The sequence below is a fragment of the Vicugna pacos genome, chromosome 20, assembly GCF_048564905.1.
Source record: "Vicugna pacos chromosome 20, VicPac4, whole genome shotgun sequence".
Classification (NCBI taxonomy): Eukaryota; Metazoa; Chordata; class Mammalia; order Artiodactyla; family Camelidae; genus Vicugna; species Vicugna pacos.
The window spans coordinates 24,784,959-24,799,454 of NC_133006.1; the positions used below are offsets into that span (position 1 = coordinate 24,784,959).

The following is a 14,496-nucleotide window of genomic DNA, read 5'->3' on the forward strand; positions in this document are numbered from 1 at the left end:
ATTAACTTCAAGGAGGGGGAGGGGTGCCAGGACTTCTCTGGGGCAAAGAGAACTGTGACTGGTAGAGAAAGAGGACACTAAGAGGTAGGGGACTGGAAGACTTGATCTGGGGCTGCCCTTCTTTCTCCTCCTCATCTTCCTGCAGCCCCAGTGATCTTCGATGCTACCTCGGTTCACCCAGACCTCATAACTTCTCAGGATCTGAAGATAGTGATGTTGGACCCGGTTTCCGAGACCAGCTGGACTGAGCCCGCCGACCTCGCGCGTTTCTGTCGGTTCCGCTGTGTTCTGGGCTTGCAGGGACTCTCCTCCGGCTTCCAGAGCTGGGAGGCGGAGCTCCAAGGGCCCAGGGGCGGGGCTGCGTGGTGGGCGTGGCCTCGGAGTCGGTACAGCGGAGGGGCATGCTGGTGATGGAGCCCGTGATGGAGCCCATGACCGGCTTCCGGGCGCTGCGCGTCGCGGGCTCCGCGTGCCAGGCGCTCACCAAGGCCAGCCCCCGGGAAGATCTCTCGCTCTGTGCCAGTAAAGTGGGCGTCCGCATGAATCACAAGTGCAGGGAGGACGTCTTCTACAACGCCACCATGAGCAACCACATTTACACCTTCCAGGCCTCCTTGGGGAAGATCTTCCCCTTTTTATGGCTCCTGTTTCCCAGCACCCAGATCATCCTGAGACCCTAGAGTTATTCCTTTACCTTCCTCTCCGTCTATTTCCCGTTACCCCCTCACTTTGGGATGTAGTGCAGCTGGTAGGTAAGGTTGAAGCTAGACTTCCAGGAGCCCTTTGAGAAGGTTACACTCTTCGGGCTTCCTGATCCAGTTCTGATGTCTGTGACCCACTTTAAATTCTCCTTTTTTCTTTCAGTCCCCCCTCCCCCATATGTCTAGGTCGAGGGAAAAAGCTTCAGATACACGAAAAGACTCCACACGAGGCTGCTTATTGTAGCACTGGTTGTGATAGAACAAGACTGGAAATAACGCAAATGGAAATTGATAGGTGATGGTTGAAAATTTCGCGATGAAAAAGCATCCAGCTGCATCCTGGTTGAGATGCAGATACAGAGGACCGGGCAACTCATTCCCCTCCAGCTCACTCACCGAAGCCTGTAAGTGTGTACGCAGGCTTGGCCTATCTAGACCTCATCCTTTTGGGGTTCGAAAAACGTGATTCTGGACTGCTGGATATCGTCTCCCCAGGTGACTCAGCCAGGCTTGCCCCCTTGCCTTCTAGCCATTTTGCAAATGAGGACTGTCTATGTATTACCATAGGATGACCTCCAGCATATATTAAGTGAAAAAACAAGGTAGAGAACAACAGTGCCTACAGTATGCTCATTTCACCTAGAAAAAGAAGAAATGTAAATATACATTTTGACATATTTATTTTTTTAAGTGGAAGGATAAACCAAAACCTAACAGAAACCTCCCCCTCCCACCAATGGGGGGAAAGGAAAACTGGGCAGAATGGATGGAAATTAGTCTTTTCTAAATGTACTTTGTTTTGTACTTTTGGCTTCGAAATCATGTAAATGTTTTACATTATTATAAAACAAAATTAAATTAAAATAAGACAAAATGAACCTAACTGCATATGCAGTTGGTAGCTTAAATTCTCTGTAGTTGGTAACTCCTTAGAAATTATTTTAAGTGACCTTAAAATGCAATAATTTAGCTGTATGTCCTCAGTGGGATATAGTCTAATGACAAAAAGAACTGTAAGTAAAACTTAAAATTTTCAGTTGTCATCTTGATAATAATATTTTATTGTTCTTATGAATCTATTATAGATTATGTACATGTACATATATACACATATATAGTAGGATAAAGAAAATAAGCAATTACGTTAATGTTACCAGGAACCAAGATTTTCAACCTAAAAGAAAGGATTAGGTTTTGCCTTATGATTATGACCTAAAAGAAGAGAAATAAAAACATAGTGATCCCAAATTTGAATGGAAAATCGGTGTAAATTTATGATGCGTTTTCTCTTAAAAAAAACAAAATAAAATGTATTCCTTATCTCCCATCACAAAGAAGACCTAATAATAATAGCCTAATTAGATGCACTGAGCAAGCACTGCTTACACGCAGATGGTGGTGTTATTATTTCCCACTGAAAACAAAATGGCTCCTTGAAAAACCTGCTTAATTCTAGGTCTGGGAGAAAAAATATACAAGATGACCCTGGAGCATCTTGTCACAGCAGATTGTGAGCAAGCTACTGAGGTCATGTCAAAAATGACTCAGGAGCCAACTTGAAGGGTTAAAGATGGGATACTTTTAGCATGAATAAGGATAATAACTGCAATTGATTGAAGAACATCAAATATGCAAAAAAAATCCATCTGTTCATTGTGATAACTAAAAAATAAACTCATTGGTCATTTTTGGAGGATGCTAGGAACCCATATAACTCTCTGAACACTGGTAAGTAAAGACTCAGTTTTTCTGCTCCCATTCTTTTTTTTTTTTTTCAAAAAAAAAAAGCTGTATTGTAGTATTTCTGTATAGTAAACTATGCTACCATTCTTGTACAAATATATCTAAGGTAACCAAATGGTTGAAGGACAGTTCTTTATACAAACTCTAGCTAATAAACGAAGGATGCAAGAATATCATTCTTTTGTAACATCGAATGAAATAATGGATCTAGGCAATATTCATCAACAGCTGCTAGAAACATTGTATGAAAAAGCTGGTGGGGAAACTTACAATGATGAATCAGACTGCCAACACCCAAACCCAACGATCAATCCTAACAGTATAAAAAGAGAGACAATCCAACATTACGTGCCTTCCAATGTAATACAATGGGAAGTAACGACTTGATGTGTACTTGCCAAAAATGATGAACCCATCAGGGTTCTGGCTCTATCAGAATATTTTTAACAACGCTACAGAGATGCATTCAGCAAATCCCAGTTTGGGAAAATTCACAAGCAAAGGACAAGTTTACTTCATCAAATAAATTAAAAAAAAAAAAAAAAGAAGGGGATGGGGGCAGGGAGTAGGGGAAGAAAGGGAACCTATAGATTAAAAGAGACTTAAAGGACATAACAACCAAATGAAGTGGTGGACTTGTTTGCATACTGATTTGAACAAATTAATTGCAATCTAATTTTTAAAACGTGCAATAGAAATGTGAACATTGACTGTACATTTATATTAAAGAGTTGTGCACTTTTAGGATGTGATAATTGTGCTTTTTTAAAAGGAATTTTTTGTATACTGAAGTTTTATCAATAAAATATGTCTGGAATTTGCTTCAAAATAACACACTGGGAAAAGGGTGAGGATGAGTGGGAGGTAATTGATGAAACAAAATTGGTCATGAGTTGACCATTGTTGAAGGGGAGATGGGTGCACAAGTTCATCATACTATTTTTCTCTACTTCTTGTATGTTTGAAATTTTCCATAATAAAAAAGTTGACACTTTAAAGAAATTTAAAGACATCCTCTAAGTGTGGTCTTCCACCGTCAATATTTTGGAGTGAATCTGACTCAGAACATAACCGTCCTTTCAAAGGTATGAAAAGATGTTGATTCTCATCAAAGATTGGTTTAGGCTAGAGTGGGAGAGGATGTAGTTTCCCTTTCAAAGACAAACTTGTCTGTCTTTTCTACTTCCTCATACTCAGAAACCAAAATTAATCTCAGGACCAAGGTGCATCCTCCTCTGTAACCCTCACCACCACAACGCGCAACGAAAATCTTTTTACACTGTTGCCAAGTGAGGGATCGAAGTTTAACTCAGAGAAGGATGGCCCTTGTTTCCAGGGTGATCTGGGAAAAGTAAAATGGGCTAGAGGCTTGGAAACCCAGAGCCAACCGGACGACAAGATGACCTACGGAGAACAAGACCCAGGATGCATGCCAGAGTTCGAGATTATTATGGGTTTCTTCCTCTTCGACTCTCTTCAGCCGGGCGGGGAGAGGGGTAGGCAGACGGGGCGGGCTTGCCGGGCGTTTACAGCCGCCCAGTTCCAGGTGGGAGGAATAGGGAGTCGCCCGCCGACCTCAGGGCTGCCGCGCGCCTGACTTCGCGGAGAGAGGGCGGACCCAGGTGCCGGGCCGGGGTGAGCCAACACCCCCAGCGCGGATTCCAGGAGCGCGCGCTCAGCCCTGGCCCGGCTCCCCGGTCCAGTTCCCCCGGTCGCCCGGGAGGCGCCGTCGGGTTACGTAAGCAACTCTCATCTGCCTGTTAGGTGACGACTAGGGACACGCAGACCAGGACCCTCAAGAAACCTCTTCGGGACATTCATTCAGAATCATCCCCGCGGCACAGTCCACATTCCCTATATTAGGAACTCAAAGCCCTCGCCGTGATGTCACACCCTTTATGAAGTTGTTTCCTTTAATTCTATGCAGATTTAGCTTCCTTATTAAAACAAGAGAGTTTCCTGGACTGAATTATGTTGATTTCATACTTTCTTTCTCTAACCCTGACGCTAGCTCAGATCCTAGAAGGAGTTATCTGATTAATAAATGTTTGCTAAATTGAAATCGTCTCCTAATTCCTTTTTCCCACGAAAGACCAATGTCTTGGGAATCCCACTCAATTTTGGTGGACCAGCTTTACCTCACCTCCTCCAGGACGCCCTCCTCAGTCAGAGTTCTTGGCTGGTTCTGAGGAAGTGTGCACGCTTCCAAAGCCAGAGCACTGACCTGGGTAGACTGAGAACTCCTTGAGGGCAGAAGCAGCCTCTTACTCATCTTGGCTTCACTCTCCCACCCTTCTTGCACAGTTCTTTGTGAATGAAAGGATGCTCTGTGGCACAGTTTACCTCTGGGGAGGTCTTCCCACCTGGCCTTAACCTTGAACTGTGTGACCACTCCCTGTTCTGCCCCTGGGGAGAGGAGCACTGTTGAATCTTCCAGAAGCTGACAAACCTGCAAAAGGTCCTGGCCAGTCATACAGGACATGGCTGGGAAGTCAAGTGGTTACTGAGACCAAGGGACTGCATTTCCATGCCCTAGTTCAAGGTGTTTTCTCCTCCTCTACATGGTGATGACAGTGCTAGCAACAACTTGTTTACAGAGTTTAACAGTTTACTAAGTCGTTTCATACACATTGTTCCATTTGTTCCTCACAACCACTTGAACTAGGTATCCCTTACCCCTCCACTTTCCAGGTATGACACTGATGCTTAAACTCAAAGCACAAACAAAAGCCACCTTGAAAAGATAAAATACCATAAAATATACAGTAGTATGGTTATAACAAATAATAAGCTTTCCATGGTGTTGCCTTCTACCTTGACACCCTCAACCCCTGTATTTGTTTCCAGAGGAAGGAGAGAGCTGGTCTTCCAAAGGCAGAAGAGGAAACAGCACAGCGGGAGTTGAGGAGGCACTAGGAGGGCAGAGGAGCTGCTCCCTAGGGAGAGTCCACCAGTGCCACTGAGACAGGAGGGAAGAGGGCAGGCAGAACCATTAAAAGAATGACACAGCAACTGAGGATAGGACATAAACTGGTCAAAACTCGTTTAGGCCCAAGATGGTGGTAGATTCAACTCCCATAGACACTGAGGCCCAAGGTGGTGGAGGATTTGACTTCCTGGTGAACTTGACCTTCATTATACGCTCTTGTCACACATTAGCATGGTAAATGGCACCCCCACAGGTGCCATGACAGTTTCCAGGCTGGCCATAAAAGGTCAAAAAGTAGACAGGGACCCAATTCCTGGAAATCTCGGCCCCTTTCCCAAAATAGTTGGAATAACCCTCCTACTTGTTAGCCTGTGAAATTACCGAGTGCATAAAAACTAACAACCCTGCACCTTGTGGTTACTCTCTCTTGCCTCCTGAGACAGCACACACCCTGTCTAAGGAGTGTGTATCTACTTTTACTTTAACCACCCCCTTACCTCATGACTGATCTCACTTTCTTAGACGACCCCATGCTCTGAGGCCGCCTCTTGCCGGCTGCCTCTGCCTACGGAGTGTGTATTTCCCTGAATAAACTCGTTTTCACTTTACTATGGCTCCCTCTTGAGTTCTTTCCTGCGCAAAGCCAAGGACCCTCACCTGATGAGGTGCGTCCCAGGGACTCGCCCAGGACCTGGGACATGGCCATCTTCTTGCACCCCATTTTCCTGCAACACCACCCCACCCTTGGGGAAGTCCAGTGTAAACTGGCCTAACGGTCAAGAGAAGGAGACCCACAGGGATGAGCCCCACTTCTCCCACCAGCCAGGCCCCCTTACGGAGCCAGGGCTCTGTGAGTCCCAGAACATGTCTCTGCAGACACTTCATGATCATCAAGCCACCTTGTCCCCTCCCCAGATCTGTTCCCACTTCCTGTTCTCTACTCATGTGCTGCCACCATCCCCGCACCTGAGTGTTATACTCCAGGTCCTTCTTTTTCCTCGGTCTTACAGTCCTACAGGCTCCAGCCTTGCTGACTTTCCTCCTACTTCAGGACTCCATGCACTTTCCTCCATCCTCTGGGTGCTTAGATCAAGCCATCATCCTGCTGCTGCCTGGATCAGGCATCAGCCCTCATCTGCATTATGACAGCTACTTCCCTCATCTCCCTGCCTCTAGACTTATCTTGCTCAATCTGTCTTCCATGACCAAGGCCAACATAATTCACACCCCCTCAATTTAATTACAAACATTTTCAAACAGAAGAGTTGGAAGAATTTTACAGGGACCACCTAACTCCCCACCATTTAGATTCTAACATGACGATTTTACTATAACTGCCTTATCAAATGTTTCCATCTATCCTTCCCTTTATCTATCCGTCAGTCTGTCTTATCATTTTATGCATTTTCAAGTAAGTTGCAGACTTTCAAATAATGTTTAAAAACATAACCTCATCATGTCAGGACTTACAGAACTTTCAACAGATTTTCCATAATGCTCCCTTTTGCTAAAGGGTAAAGGCCAAACCCCCAACTTCATTTCGCGATTGTGGGCGGCTCCAGCCTAATCCCTCCTGCAATCTGCTTAGTATTTTTCACTCTAATGAAATCATTGGCATGGAAAATTTCCCCACTCACCATGCTATTTATCATCTCCCTTACCTGGTCTCCTAGTTCCTTCTTCTGAGATTGTCCTCAGCCTCCAAGGCCTTAAGCATTCCCTTCCCCAGAAAGCACCCCCTCCCATGCTACACTAGTGTGGATGCCTCTTTTCTTGAGCAGGTAGCAGCCCCCAGGGCATCCCTCGATCATTGTGATTATCTCTGTCAATCATAATGGTGTGTTTATGTGTCTCTTCCCTCAAAAGAGCTTCCTGAAAAATCTTGGATCCTACTCTATTTGCCTATTGTCCTTGGCACCTAGAACAGTGTGTGGCATGCGTGGGTGCCCAGTAAATATTTGCTGAGTGAATGCATGTCTTGTTATGTCCCTTCTGACAGCGCTTCCTGCCTTTCCACCATTTCCCACACAGCCTGGGTCCAGATCCTCAATGTAGATCCCAGAGGGTAAGAATGAAGAAAAGAAACACTGGGTGTTACCCATGTCCTCCAGGTACCAAAGACCCCCAGAAACACAGCTGTAGTTGACAAGTTGGGTTTATTACTCTTTGCACCAAAAGAGAACTCACACCACAGGGAAATGTGGGACATCTGGGTGAGAGAGTGTTACAACAAAAACCTATTATAGGATTTGGCCTTTGGTTAGGTGATTTTGGGGAGGGTCTAAGGAAGCAGGATTTGCTCTAGTTAGAATGCTGTCAGGAAGTAGGGTAAATTCTATGACTGGGTATCTCAATCAATCCTACAGGAAGGGGAGACTAGAATGAGGGTAGAGTTGTAATCGGTAAAGAAGTAGCAGCCTTATTTTTTTTTTGGCCAAGGGAGGGAGTGTTTAGTATTTTGTGGGTGGCGTAGTGACCTTGTTTTTTTGTCTGTGCTCAGATTGCTGGTCTTGCTTTTTCTCATATGACTTCAGAGTAAATTTGTCTGAGGTTGTTGTTCTGTACCTAATAGGAGAATAACATGGTTTACCTGTGAGTGTCACGCCAGCTTCTGAACGTCAGAGGTTGTTCTTTGGTTCTTTGGGCTGTTCTCTCGGTGTTTGGGATGGGAAATGAGGAAAGGATGAATCAGTGGAGTTGGTGCATGTGTGTTTATTTTTATGTTCAATGCAAGAAATTTTCAAATATATCAAGTCTTGAATTTATCTCCAGTGTCCAGCCCCCAACTCAGTCATATAATCCCAGGTCACAGGGCTGACACATGTAGCCCTCATTGTCACCGCCCCCATGGCCATGGGAGGGGACAGGTGACCCTAGGCTCTGGTGAAGTTGGGTCTCAATTAGTGAGGGGCCAGCTGCCTTGGCTGTGACCTCTCCCAGGCTTCTGCTCCCCAGACATCCCTCTTTCTCCCAGTACAGACTCTGCAGCTGGTTTCTTTGGCCTGGCTGTTTTTGTTTGTCACCCTGCCTGATATCATAGCCTCACAGTGACTCCCCTACCTACTCATTTAAGCCCTGAGGAAAACCTATCAGATATGAATTCTTTGTTGGTTTTGTGACAGTGACCTCTGACCAGACAGGTTAAGCTCTCTGGACCCCAAGGGCCTTGTTGTCTCTGCTCTCTGCCTTTTGGGGTGATGATCTCACTCTTGCCATCAGTTCCTGGGATCCAGTGACTCACTGCAGATGCCTGGCACCTGAGTTCTCTGGGGATGCTCCCTAAGGACAGGCGTGACCTTGCGTCCTGTAGTCCAGTGTTTCTGTCTCAGTACTAGTGCGATCCCTTCCCCGACAGAGCCTTTGGCACCTCCTTCCAATCAGGAGCTGTGCTTTACCGCCTCCTGCCTCTGCCATCATGACCCCTTTCTGCCAAAGGTGGATCCTCCCCTGTTAATGATTCCTGGCTTCCTTTTTCATTTCCTTTTGTCATGTCCCGACGCTGCAACCTTCTCTTCCTTCAGGCTCAAGTCTGGTTTTTACCAGCTGTGCTTGCTTGCTGTAAGACTTTGAACAAATTAATTAAGTCTCTGGGCTTTAGTTTTTGCGTCTGTAAACTGTGGGTGATGATAATTACCTTTTACTATTGTGTGGATTAGTTTTTTTTTTAACTACACAAGTGATTAATGTATACATTCACTTGTAAAGAATGTAAACCAGACAGGTAGAAAGAAAGTCTCCTGTAGTCAGTGCCCCCTTGGATCCTAATTTAATATGGTCTTTCAGGACAATATTCTCTGCATTTATGTGCATATTTATGTACATACGGAAATATATATATGAATGTGTGTGTGTATTTTTTAAACAGCTTTAAAGTGAGGATGGTAGGGAAGGTGAGGACCAAGTGAGGTTGATGGTTAAGAAAAGGTTGTTTCTTTCATAAAAGCAAATAGATGATGCCTAAAATAGAAAGAGCAATAAATAAAATAGGGTAATAAAATCCTGTTTACAGATATGGAGACAAATACCAAAAAGCCAATCAGCTAAAAAAGTTGAAAAGTGATGGAGGTGGGTGGGGCTGCTAGTTTTCCTCATTAGCTCATGATATGACTTTTCATGCCTGTGTTATAACTTTGACTACACTCCCCAAAACTAATCTTGGTTCTGCGTTCCTCTTTCTTCTCTCATCAGCGATGTTGAGACCTGCTCCCCTCCTCACTCCCTCAGACCAGTTTCTCACAGGTCCATCCTCCTCCTCTCCATCCCACGCTCCAGCCCTGTGCAGCCCCCGCGCTCCCGCTCCCTGCTCTAGTCCCTTCTCCACCTGTGGCCAGAACCACCTCTGTAACATGCTTCATCACAGTGTGTTTTTCCCACTTTAAACTCTCTGAGAACAAACTAGTAGTTACCAGTGGGGGAAGGGGCAGGGGAGGGGCCAGAGAGGGGGAGGGGATTAAGAGATACAAACTATTATGGCTAAAATAAATAAGCTACAAGGATACATTGTACAGGGAATATAGCCAGTATTTTCTAATAACTATAAATGGAGTGTAACCTTTAAAAATTGTGAATCACTAATTTGTACACTTGTAACACATAATATTGTACAGCAGCTACAACTCAACAAAAATAAAAAAAAGTAAAGAAACAACCTCTCTGAGACCCACCTAGGAGAACAGGGCTAATACAAAGCCTTTAGCTCCGGCCCCAGACACAACCCACCATCCTCACCATAGGGACACACCCTGCTATCATGAGCTTCCCTGGCTCTGTACTCCTTGCTCCCTCTGACCAAACCCTGCCCTGTGTGTCTTTAATATGGCTCACAACTCATAGTACAAAATATCTTGCGCTTACTGTTTCTTTTAACTGTGGGTCTTAGAAATCTTCACAAGTCGGTCCAAATAGGTCTTCCTCATTCTTTTTAATGGCTACATGGATTAGATTAGATAATGTCTATGATTATGCATGCTCTCTGGCACATAGAAATTCTCCATGAATGTTTCTTTAACTTCATGTAAGTTTCTATTACTCCAAAATAGTGGAGACACATTCTCATTATCCCTTAACAGTATAGTTGTAAGATTTCCTCCTCAGCCCGTGCTACAGCTATGCAATGGTTTTAAGTACATACTGAATTAAATGTCCCTGATCTCCATGCGGTTCCTTTCACAGCCCTCCTCTCTTCTCTTTTAACGCACTCAACTCCTTGGAGTGCTCCCAGACACTGCTTGCTTATGCCTCAAAGTCCCTCTTCCTCCCCTCTCCCACCACCACTGGGGAAATACTTCTGAGAGCGTCACCTTCTCTGTGAAAGCTGCCCTCCCTCAGAGAAGAGCCCTCAGTCATCTGGGCTGCCTTCCTGTCCTGTTTGTACCACTCACATTCCTCCCTAGTTAAGCTCAGCCTTTTGAAGACAGACTGTCATAGCATCTTTGGTGCTTAGCATATTGCCTGGCACATAAAAAGGGCTCCATAAATGTTTGTTGGATGAAAATCTTCAACTTCCTAAAAGTCTAATCTCTCTTCTATTTAATATGCTAATTACAGAAGCAGCTGCGCTTCTAGTATCAAGGATACAGGAGAGCTTTTAGAATCCAGCTGTGTGATTTGGGGCAAGTCACTTAACTTCTCTGAGCCTCAGTTTCTTGATCTGTATAATGGGGGCAAAAATATCTATTTTATGAGGATAAAGTAAATGAAAATATCTAAAAACACTCTAAAAAGTAACAAGTGTTATAACCCTTTCTCCAAAATCACTTCCAACTTAACTGAGTTCTGACAAATCTTTTCCCCAAGCCCAGTCACTCTGTGAGATCATCTCTCGCCTCTCCATCTCTGCCCTCCATTCATTTCTGGTGCTATTGTTTCACCCTCCAGTCCTCTTTATCTAATTTGGTGGGCACTGTTCTCCACTAATTCCTCCCATGACTCCTCAGGAGTCTTGCCTTTCTCCTCTTAGGTGTAAATGAATCTTCACAGCTTCCGCAACGCCATCCCACGAGCTTTGGTGAGGTCCTTTCCCTCCACTTCCTTGAAGCCCCTCCCTGCCCTTCCTGCCCACCCCCCATACCCCACCCATGGGGCGGGGGCGCCGGGAGTGGCCATTGATGCCTCTACCAAGCTTTGGTTTCAAGAAGCTCAAAGGTGGCAGATAAAAGGGTGCGAGATGCCACGCTCCGCGCAAGGCGGGGCTTGGTGAGGGGAGCCGCAGAGTCCGCGGGTCCCCAGGCCAGTTTTCCTTCCGGAGAGGCAAGGCAGGGCAGGACGGGGCTGGAGGGGTGTGTTGGGAGGGAGTACACCTGAGGCTCCAGAGGAAGTCAAAGGGAGGGGCTCCTGAACTAATTGGCAGGCTGGATGCCAGCAGCGTGCCAGTGATGTTTTGGTGACAGGTCACCTGGAAAGAGGAAGGGAGGGAGGGAGAGTCTGTCATGTGGGCCAAGACCTGAGAGGCACGTGGGGCTCCTCTCAACTACTCCCCAGCTCATTAGGCTTTTCTAGGTCACTTTCTGTGTTGCTGTCTCCCTCACGGGTGTCCCTGCTCTGCCTCACGCTTCCTTTCATGTTTCTGACTTGGTTTCTCTGACTCATAGTCTGTGTCTCTGACTCTCGTTGTGTCTGACCCGGGGAGTCAGGAGGCAGGGTTCTAACACTGGGTTGGGAGAAGCGCTTGAATCCCAGCGTCGACTCTGCCCTCTGCAGCCTTTGACCCTGGACAAGCACACCTGGACCCTGGTTTCTTCCCAGTAACTAGATGTTACGCACTGTCCTGGAGTAGTTAGTAAAATTTAAAAAGTAAAACAAAAAAGAGGGGGAGGGGACACTTTGAAGATTATAAATTTCTATATAAACAAACTATTCTTTTTGGCTCTGCCACTACTCATAACGTCATATGCTTACCTGGGCTTGATGGAAGAAATGTTCACATGGTGAAGTATGGGGAAGTTTACGCATGATTTGTGTGAACTTTATGCTAACTAGAACAGCCTGTCTTATGGCCTGTCAAGCATGCATTAGACATCTGCTCTGACTATTAAAGAAAAAATGCATTTAAAAATCAAAAAATGCATTTAAAAATTAAGATAGAGGAGGCAGGGGACAAAAAAAAAAAATTAAAATGGAGTAACTGTGGTTCAGGAATCCAAAGTAGAGTTGGGTGGCCATTGTGATTGTTGTTTCAGATGCGTTCCTGCACCACTGAGAACTTGAATTTTCTGAACTGTATCAAACACCACCAGCCATTCTCAAAACAGTATCTCTTAGCAGCTGCCAGCTGCAACCTTATGGTCTCAAGGTCTCTCCTTGTAACTATGCAACCATTTCAAATCCCAACCAATCCTTATTCAACAGGCACCCTTACTTCTTGCCAGCTCCAATTCTAATTCTTGACAAACAACTTGCGTAACTTTGTGGTTTTTGCCTTTGTAAGCCTCCCTCACTTTGTAGTCCGGCAGAATGCAATTCAAGTGCTCCTGGAATCTGTTTCCCAGGCTACAGTCCTCAGTCTGGTTGAATTAAACTCTCTTCCAGTCTTATTATAGAATGGTTATTGAGTATTTCCTCTGACATTGCACAGTTCATGAAGCAGCTGGATAGCTGACAGGCAGCTCAGCTTTACATGTCCACCATTCAGCTCCTGACTTCCCACCCACACTGGCTCCCCACAGTTTTCCCCACCTCAATCACTGGCAGCACCATCCTCCCAGATGCTTGAACCAAATCTCTTTGAGATTTGCTGACTCCTATTTTGCTCTCATATCCCACATCCAACTCAGCATCAAACCCTTTCAGCTCTCCATCAACTCACATCCAGAAGCAGCCCCTTCTCACCACCTCGTTCCCCTCCCTGCATCCCCTCACTCAGTGCCAAAGAAAGTGCTCACAATGGCTTCAAGACCACACACAGTCAGCCCATCACCTCTCTAACTTCCTCCCACTCTCCCCACTGCTCCGTCTGCTCCAGCCACATGGCCTTCATGCTAAATCTCACACATCAGTTGCTTCTGCTTCTCACACTTTGCCCCTGACTTTCCTTCAGTCTGGACCAGTTTTCCTCCAAATAAAGAATTGGCTAATTCTTTCACCTGCTGCAAATCCTTGCTCAAATATTACCTGTTGAAATTATAACCCTGCCCACCCTATGCAGTACCTCTATCTTCCTTCCACGCTTTATGTTGTTTTCTGATACCTGTCATACATTTCACTTATTTATTTGTTAATTATTTGTTTTCCCCATTAGAGTATAATTCCAATGAAAGCAGATTCTTGTCTGCCTTGTTGTCTACTGAGTCCCCACTTCCCAATAGTATCTGGCACATAGTAGGTGCTTAATAAACATTTGTTGAATAAATGAATATAAATTATTTCCTTTGGTCCTTAAAACAATTCTTTGATATAAGTATAATTATTTCCACTTTACAGTCATAAAAATAACAAGAGTTGAGTTAAATCTTGAAAACTCCACTGTTCCCAAGTAGGGTGTGTGTTCCTTCATACTCTGCAGATTCTTACCTGGTTTAGTCAGGAAGGGCAAAGGCCTCAGTTTTCTCAGTTCTAGAGTAAGGGGTTTAGACTAGTCTGTTTCCCATCTGCTGGAGAATGACGTGTCCTCAGTCGTTTCAGTCTGAGTTCTTCTTCCTCGTCCCAGCCTCACACTTTTCTGGTTCCAGGGAAGAGACGATGAATGGTTCACCAGGTCCGCTGGGAAGCTGTGGACCACAGGATCATGAGAAATCTTTCCATGTCTAGCTTCCCACACTCCATCCATCTCATAGGCTGAGCTTCTGATTCTGTCCAGGAAATAGAATGACTAAAAGCCAAAAAAAAAAAAAAAAGAGAGAGAGAGAATAAGGAAGAGAAAATGATGGAGGGAAAGGCAGGGAGGGAGGTCAGAAGGAGCAGGCAGGTAAGGGAACGTTAGAGAACATTCTGCAGAGAAAGGTAGTAGCTGTGCACTGCTGTCCGACTGAAACAAGGTATCTCATCACTTTGCCCCTTCCTCCTCTCTTACGATCCCATCTCAACACCCAAAGCTCCTTAAGAGCTTTTCTCATTTCTCTAATAGCTCTTCCATCAATCCAGCTGTCCATTCCAGGAACTAAGAGCTCACCCTTGATTTTCCTCTCC

General features: G+C 45.1%; 2 long non-coding RNA genes across 2 annotated transcripts; one reads left to right on the plus strand and one right to left on the minus strand.

The window, feature by feature from the left end:
- Window positions 1-3,635: 3,635 nt before the first annotated feature.
- On the plus strand, window positions 3,636-4,406 carry LOC140687610 (uncharacterized). The gene is made up of 2 exons (XR_012062006.1): window positions 3,636-3,940; window positions 4,209-4,406. It is a non-coding gene; the product is annotated as an uncharacterized lncRNA (long non-coding RNA).
- A 3,625-nt stretch (window positions 4,407-8,031) lies between these two features.
- LOC140687754 (uncharacterized) lies at window positions 8,032-14,173 on the minus strand. The gene is made up of 3 exons (XR_012062279.1): window positions 13,882-14,173; window positions 10,228-10,301; window positions 8,032-9,330 (listed from the first exon to the last, which is right to left on the minus strand). It is a non-coding gene; the product is annotated as an uncharacterized lncRNA (long non-coding RNA).
- Between the last annotated feature and the right edge of the window lie 323 nt (window positions 14,174-14,496).